Here is an 8,426-nt window from a genome sequence, read left to right on the forward strand (position 1 = left end):
TCATGACTCCAGGGGCAGCACCCTCCCGGGGGGATGTGAGTACCAGGGGCTCCCAGGGAGAGAAACTAAAATGTCCCTGAACAGCCAGCGTCACCACTCGGTCCGCATCCCAGTCGGGGCGCCTGAGTGCCGAGCCACCGGCCACAGCAGCAGTGCCCATTCCAGTGGGTGATCATGTGGGACCTGATTACTGATGTGGCTTTGTTTCCCCAGGCCAGGGGGGCATGTGACTTAGAGGAGAGAACGTGTGAGTGTCCCCGCCACAGTCCCTGTCTGCTTGTTCCCTGGTGCACACGACAACGTACTCGCCCCCTCACCCCGCTCAGTGTCTCCTGGGACCATGCCTAGGTGTGACGAATCGGTGCCTCGATCGGCGAGGTGTCAGTAAGATGCCCCCAGCCTGCATGACAAGCCTAGTCTGTCTCGCCATCACCAGGGGAGGGGAGGAGCGGCCCGGGTGGTGGGTGTGGTGGGCTGAATAACGCTGCCCCCCAGAACCACCCACCTCCTAACCCCTAGGACCGGTGAATATGTCCCATGGCCACAGGGATTAAGGACACAGATGGCACGTTGTCATTGGAAGATGCTCTTAGAGTACCAGGCGGCCCAGTGCGATCTGCAGTGATCTGATTTAGAAGGACAAAAGGCGGTCGGGGCGGGGGGAGGGGAGCTATGATGACGGGGCACAGGTTGGCGTGGCAGGAAGGGGCCACGAGCCAAGCAATGCAGGCGCCTCTGGAAACTGGAAAAGGCAAAGCGTGGGTGCTCCCTGGAGCCGGTGTGCTGCCGGCCCCGTACCCCATGACACAGCCCTGGGACCTCCAGGGCTGGGAGACCATTGCGTTGGTTAAGTCACCACACGTGTCAGGCTGTGACAGCAGGAACGGGAAACTAACACAGAGTCTGTGGGTGTCTGACCTGGGAGGTGGGAGCAGATGTGTGTTAGGCCACCATTAACTGATGCCATGGCAGGCAGCGCCTCACCCGCTCCGCACTCAGGAAGGTGCCCTGGGCATCCCAGGAGCCTCCGGGCACCCTGGCTGTGGACCGTGGTCCCTGCAGGCCCTTCCCGCCATGAGATGACGAATTCTCTGAGCACAGGACGCTGGGGGCCCCAGCACCCGCGCGGAGGTCAGTGGTTTCTGCGGACAGCACTCGGGGCCGGCGCTGGCTTCCCACGCCCACGGCATCCTCTGGTGTGGCCTGTGCGGGGTGTGGAAATAGCCCGGCCGTCTACTCCCTGTGCGAGCGCCCAGGGGTGCCCTACGAATGACCACAAACTGGGCAGCTTAGAACGACGTAAGTTCGTCGTCTCCCAGTTCTCAAGGCCAGAAGTCCGAATCCCAGGCGAGGCTCCAGGGTGGGTCCCTCCCGCCCCTTCCGGCTCCTGGGGGCTCCGTCGCTCCTGGGCGGGTGGCGCCTCAGCCCCGTCTCTCCTTTCTCCTGTGCTCTCTGTGTCGCCCCCTCTTCCGTCTCTTCTGGGGATGCCCACCACTGGATTTAGGACCCCCAAATCCAGGGTGACCTCCCCTTGACCCTCACCTAAATCGCATCTGCAAAGACCCTATGTCCGAAGAAGGAGGAGTGCTCTCCGGCCAGCACTGCCCCCGCGTGTGTCCAGGACTGAGGCCCACCTGCCACCACCTTCCCACTCGTCCAGCCCCTTCTCTGGGCCTGGATCACCATTAACGCGCGCCTCTGGGGTGGGGGGCCGTGCACCCCCAGAGGCAGAACTCATGCCCCAGGCCCTACGGATTTGGAGACGGATCAGTGGGCGTGCTAGCAGACGGAAGGGCAGGGCCCGAGGCGGGGGCGTCTGTTCTGATTTGCATGGCACTGGGGTGGGGTGGCGGGCGACAGTGGACTGTGTCCACAACAGAAGAAAGGTCTAGGGCCAGGCCTGAGCTCTGGCGGGACTCACCGGGGCAACAGATAGAAGGTACCCACATGCCGGCACCATTCCAGGCACGGGCATGCGTGGCCAGCAGGACATACAGCGCCCCACCCCGCCAAGGCTCCGGTTCCAGTGAGGCCTCCAGGAGCGGGTGGGGAAACGAGAAGTCATTTCAGATGGTCATTGATGCCGTGGGAGGAGCAGAAGTGGCTAATGGCATCAGACAGGTGGCTGGACAGCCAGTGGGCTGTTTTCTTTGGGGGGGGTGGGGGCGGGGGGCAGACAACAGTGAGGCGGGACCCGGCAGGGTGGCCGCAGGCCCCCGTCCTGGCTCCCTTGGCACCTCGTGCACAGTGGCCTGCTCTACTAGTCATGGAGGGACGGCAAGCGGGCCCCAGGCCTCCAAGTACTAACGATGCACATCCCGAGAGAGGATGCTGAGGGCCCCGGGAGGAGCTCGGTGGCCTGAGGAAGGGCCGAAGGTGGGCCTGCCCCACGCTAGGGGGAGGCAGGGGCTGGCTCCCGACAGGGGAGAGCAGGGCTCTGCAGCCAGGCTCCTCCATTGGATGCCCAGCTCTGCTCTGCTCCAGCTGTGTGACTTTGGGGTACTCGGCGAACCTCCCTGAACCACCGTTTCCTTATTTGTAAAGTAGAGAAGAAAACAGTGCCTCTCTCCCAAGTCTGTCGTGTGAAAGGGGATGGGCGTTCACCAGCCCCGCGTGCTGCGAACACAGGACTGTCGCCGTTGGTGATGTTTGTAGTCTGCGTTCACATAAATCCATGCGAGTCACCTGTCCTTGGACTGTCATCCCGTTCTCAGTGGAGTGGAAGGAAGGAGCGGGGGATGGAAGGAAGGAAGGAAGGAAGGAGAGGAAGGAGAGGAAGAAAAGGAGGGACATTCCAGTGAGTGTGCTTTAGCTGACATTTATTTTGATAACCTCAGACACTCTAAGGTCCTCTGATGAATGAGAGCGAGCACTCTGGACTTTGGAGTTCGCGGGTAGGAGGGGAATACACGCAGACTGGAAGTCAGGCTGGTTTTCTTTCTAAAGATAAGACGTCTTTCTGAAAACAGGAAGGAAGGATGGAGGAAGGAAGGTAAACATAGGTGCGGGTGGGCCTTGCAGACAGGCGGCAGTGCTCGGAGCCACACAGACTGCAGTTAGACAAATGTCTCTCTGTTCGGGCACGCTAGAAACAAGCAAATCATCATTAGGGCTTCAGCCCAGGGCGGGGTGAGACGGATGTCCTGGAACAGGCGGCCATGCACTGGGACTGTGGCTTTAACAAAGAATAATGGGGAGAATCAGACGAGAATTAGAAAATCTTGAAGAATGGGGGGCAGTTAAGGAAGGCCACGGTCTAGGGCTTCGCCCCCTGCAAATTCAGACCACCTACAACCTGGCAACCGGGCTGACTCGCACGTCTGGAGGCTTAGCCAGCATGCCGCTCTGCCAGCTCTGTCTTCCAGATACCGTGGGAAACGGCGGTGATAACTCAAGCGGAGACGTGGAAGGGAGCCGACAGGGTGGGTCCTCCCGCACGGAGAAGGGACACGTGGCAGGGGGACAAGAGCTTCAGTCGTAAGACATTGTCTTCCTTAAGATGAAACTCACAGACAGCCGGAGCTGGAGAGCAGTGAGTGCAAACAACAGCCTGGCTTAGAGGGGACCAGTCAGGGTGCCTCCCCTCGGGGGGCAGCGTGAGAGGATGTGAGCGTCTCCCCAGCTCAGAAGGAGCCTGACTTCCGGAGACCTGTCTGTGCCAGGGGGCTCGGTTTAAGCCGGTGACCTTCCACAGTTGTGCATGGCTGTCAGGTAGGAGGCACCCGCCTCAGTGTCCCGGGATACTTGGAGATGAGAGGAAGCTCAGCACCGCTCTGGTTTCAAGAGAAGAAAGTGCGTCACTCAGCTAGATACGACGAACCGGGAAGACTTGACATCTGTGCCTCTTTTCCGGAGCGGAAGCCACAGCCGTGGGCGAGCCTGGCCACGAAGGCAGCAGGTGCATCAGGAGGTGCTGGCCCGCACTATCTCCAAGTCCCTGTTGTAAAGAACAGTTCCCGGTGCAAGGTGCGGGAAGAGGAGACGTTTTATTCAGGTGAACATTTTGCAAACTCGGAAACGCAGCCTCTAGCGGGAACGGCGAGTGTGCTCAGCCGCCTGTTGGAGAGAAAGGGCCCGCCCAGGTTCCTCATGCAGATGAGGAATTCAAACTGCAGGCTTCTGATTGGTCCAGATAGCACCATCCCGATTGGTCGGAACTGCGCGTTCTGTGGGCATTATGGAGCCGTTCTGATTGGTCAATGTAGATGCAAATGAGGACATGGCTGCACAGTTCCGATTGGACTGGGCGGGTCTCAGCTCATTGGTCGAAAGACAGTTCCAAGAACTCCCTTAAAAGGTCTGACTCAGATGACAGGAGCCCAGTGCAGGAGGCTGACAGCTCCATCTGTGGCTTTTCCCCAAAACAGAGTGCGAGAGGCAGGCCTCTCTCAGCGGTGGCCGCTGGGCTCCGGTTATGAATTTGGGCCAGTTAACCACACAGAGTCCTTCTTGGCAGATATATTGGTTCTCGACATTCACACCATCTGTGTCTAAAATCTATCATTCTGTACTTCAGTTGGCTTTTGAGACATTCCTCAGCTCTGGTGTGTCTGTGTCCTCAACTGCACAATGACATACTGGTTATGGCCAGCATACTCCGGATTAGTCCAGCCGTGTCAGGAGCCTGTGTCATGGTTAGTAGGAAATTAGCCTTGGCTAAGACCGAGAAAACAACTTTCTGAACTGGGTCAGTTTGAGACGAGGGGCTGTAATCAAATCTTCCTCGTGAAATTGAAGGTTGCACAGGACCTCAGACCTGTGTCACCAGGGCTTCTGGGTCCTCATTGCCAATGAGTCGTCGGGAGAACACAGGTGTGGATGAACCTCTCCCAGCCCAGACGTCACTTGGAAGCAGCTCGATTTATCAGAAAGTCTAACCGTCCCGACTTCTGGCCATTTGCCCATATCTTCTAGTTCATGATCAACCTGCCCACCCTCCCCACTCCAGCCTACAAATGTCCATTAGGAAGCTTTTGGCCGCAAATAATAAAAACCCCATTCATGGTGGCTGAGACCACGATGGCAAGCCCAGAGAAGGCCACCTCCAGCGTTTGCTCCACGGGTCAGTGGCATCTCTGCAAGCTTCTTGGCATTTCCCTCATGAGCACAAGATGGCGGCCACAGCTCCAAGTATCACATCATCAGAGCAAATCCTATACAGCAATATAGAGGAAGAAAGAGAGCCAAGAAGCACTCCTAAATCTCTTTCTTGAGTAAAATCTCTCCCAGAAGGCCCCGGGAGACCTACCCTTGGGCCTCATTGGCCAAAACCATGTCCTGTGACCACCCATAGCTGCAAGGGAGGCTGGGAAAGCAAATATCCGACTTCTGCAGCCTCTGTAGTGGGAGGCTGCCCAGGGAAGGGCCAGGAGCTGGGTACGTAGGAGGCACAGGGCTCCGGGCCATGCCTCTAAGCACACACAGTCTCGTGAGGAGCAGCAAGAAAGGCCTCCCGGAAGCAGTGGCTGTTGAAAGTGGGCTTTGGAGAATGAATAGGAGCTCAGTATGTAGAGGCGGCATGCACAGAGAGCCTGCTCCAGGTAGAGGTAAGGGTGCGGGCTCAAGGGCAGCACACCTCTACCATCTGTGCCGGGGGGGCCTTCTCCTTCGCCGGCGGCCTGGTAATGAAAATGCAGAATCACAAAGCACGGCACACGCACAGCCAGCCGTGCATCTCAGCAGTGCACAGTCACATGATGCGCCTGTGCCAGTCACTAGGTGCAGGCCTCTCTCTGCTTGTGACTCTGCTCGGCCCACTGTGTCCTTCCCTCCCGGCGTTAACTGGTCCACCTCCCCCAGTTCCGGCTGTCTGATGCGGGGCAGGATCCACCAGCAGAATCCCCTGGGTGCGTCCGGGGTACGCCCTGGGCATCTCAGATGTGGGCAGGAAGTCGACGATTCCTTCTCCAGGTGTGCTGGCAGAGCCCACATGCCCCCTCCCATGGGTCCTTCTGTCTTGGTCACTGTCTGGGGTAGAGGAGGCGGGGTGGGCTGGGAGCACCTAGGGACTGCTCCCCACCCAGCCAGCAACCGACAGGTCCTAGGATGGAGCTTCCAGCCCCAGACAGCCTGGCTCTGCCTGCAGCTGTGTGCCCTTGTGCAAATCGCCCGACCCCTCTGAGCCTCGGTTTTTGCCTCCATAAGTGGGAGTCACGACAGCATCTGCCTCTGTGGACATCACGAGGAATCAGTTAATTAAACAAGCGAAGCACTTAGGACTGTGGCCGGCACACCCAAAGTGCTCACAGACTGAGCATAATTATAATATTTACTCTTATTACTAATTAAGCCAGAATTCAGATCCATCTATAGCTTGAGCCAACCCAGCATGAAAACCTGGACACAGTCACAGGGGAGGGGCAGGGGAGCGGGGAAGCTTTGTCTTTCAGAAAAGATCATCGGCATGATCCTCTGGACCTTTCGAGGGCATCCCACTGATGACCCCACTTGTAAAATGTGTTTTCCTTGTGTCTCAGATGTCATGTCAAGCCAGGCACCTGTATACAGTAATGCGTGACTTGCGTGGGGAGTGTAAGACTTTCCTTAGCTTTCAGTTTATGTACCTCCATGTGGTTGATTTTGAGGCACTCACATACGTTACTACTCATGTCGATTCAAGTGTCTTTAGAGCATGTCTTTAGAAACTTTGGGCCACAGGCCAAATCCGGCCCACTTCCTGTCTTTATAAATAAAGTTTTATTGGAACACAGCCATACCCATTCATCTACAGAGTGCCATGGCTGCCTTTGAGTCACAGCCAGCTCAGTGAGGAGTTGCAATGGGGACTGTACAGCCCACAAAGCCTGAAATATGTGCTCTCTGGTCATTTACAGAAAGTCTGACCACCCCTGGGTGAGAAGCTTGACAGAGCCCCTTTCAAAGGGCTCGTCCAGGTGCCCCCCGTGAAAACATGTCTCCTTCACGCTCTGCCTGACCATTCGAACTGTCCCATGGTGCTGTGGATTCTTAGCTAAGCTTCAGCACTTAGAAGAGAAACAAGATATTCTGCAGAGAGAGGCAGTGGCATAGGGGTGGACAGGGACATGCAGAGAGAGGCAGTGGCATAGGGGTGGACAGGGACAGTGGCCGGGGCCTGGCCTGGGTTTCACATGACCTCCCACCTCAGGAGTCTAAGCCGGTTGGGCAGGTGGGCTTGTCAGAGAACTGCAGGTCCAGGGTGAGCCCTCCAGCCCCTCGCCCGGCCCAGGCTCGGCCTCCTCTCCAAAGCTTGGGGTGCTGGTGACACCCACATTCAGTCCGATTCCCATGAAAGGAGATGGCTTCTGGTTTTATAGCTGTGGATGATGTCCACTTCCCCCCAGAAGGACTTGGGAACTGGCCCACTGGGCGTAGACTTTTGGGGCCGGTTTTGAGACCAGCAGACGGGGCAGGCCTGGCCTGTCATTTTATTTACTGAAGGAAGGAAAGGCACGAGCTGCCCTTTCCTGTACCCCCAGAGAGACGCTGGGTAGTTGTGCGGATCCCTGGATTTTTTTGTTTTCTTTTAAAGAGCCTTCAGTTCAGGGCCAAGGGCAAGGTCTCCACACTGGCCAAGCCGTGTGCCCCTGAACAAATGCTTCCCCGCCGGCTTCATGGACTCGCCACGAAAGTGACTCCGCAGGCATCGGGGCTGCAAGGGTCACAGACGGAAGCAGCGTGGGAGGTTGGTTCAAGGAGCTCTGTGGGCGCCGTGCTCCCTCCTGCAGGCGGTGGCATGCGAGGGCCCCCAGGTCTCCCCAGTTTTCCCAGGAGCAGCCTGGTCTTAAGACCGAAAGCCCTGGTCCCGGGAAACCCCTCCATCCAAGGCAGCCCAAGTCAGCGGGTTCCACCATGTGTGTCACTGACCTTACTCAGGTCCCAGCTTAGGATTCATTCGTCGGGTGCATATGCATCAATTAGGCGCCGACTGGATGTTCTGGTCTTTGCGGTCGGGAAAACCCAGGCCAGGCGGCTGAGGGTCCTGTCCAGGGTCCCACTGCCAGGTCTTGCGAGCGCCAGGACTGAGAAGTGGGCCTCTGTCTAGACCAGCCCTGCCCTGGGAGCACACGCGTGTCAGACAGTAAACGCACAAATCACGATTCACACAGGCGGTGCGCAGGCGCCGAGGCAGACGTGAGGTTGGCCTGTTGGAGGAGAGAAGACAGCAGCGTGGCTGGAACAGGGAGATTTAGGAGGAGACGGGGCCTGGGTCAGATCACGAAGGGTCTTAGCCATGGTGGGGAATTTGGACTTTTATATCCAGTTCTGATGGGAAGCCATTGGAGTATATGTAGAAGGTACTAGATATATAACAAATCAAATTTTATAGTAGAAATAATACACTTTTTATTACAAAAAGCCGGTGCTTTGCGGGCGAGGATGGGGACGCTGAGGTCGCAGAGCTGGTTTGGTGAGGCCGGGACCCCCACGCAGCCTTTCAGTTCCGA

This window comes from Pteropus vampyrus, unplaced genomic scaffold, assembly GCF_000151845.1.
Source record: "Pteropus vampyrus isolate Shadow unplaced genomic scaffold, Pvam_2.0 Scaffold501, whole genome shotgun sequence".
Lineage (NCBI taxonomy): Eukaryota > Metazoa > Chordata > Mammalia > Chiroptera > Pteropodidae > Pteropus > Pteropus vampyrus.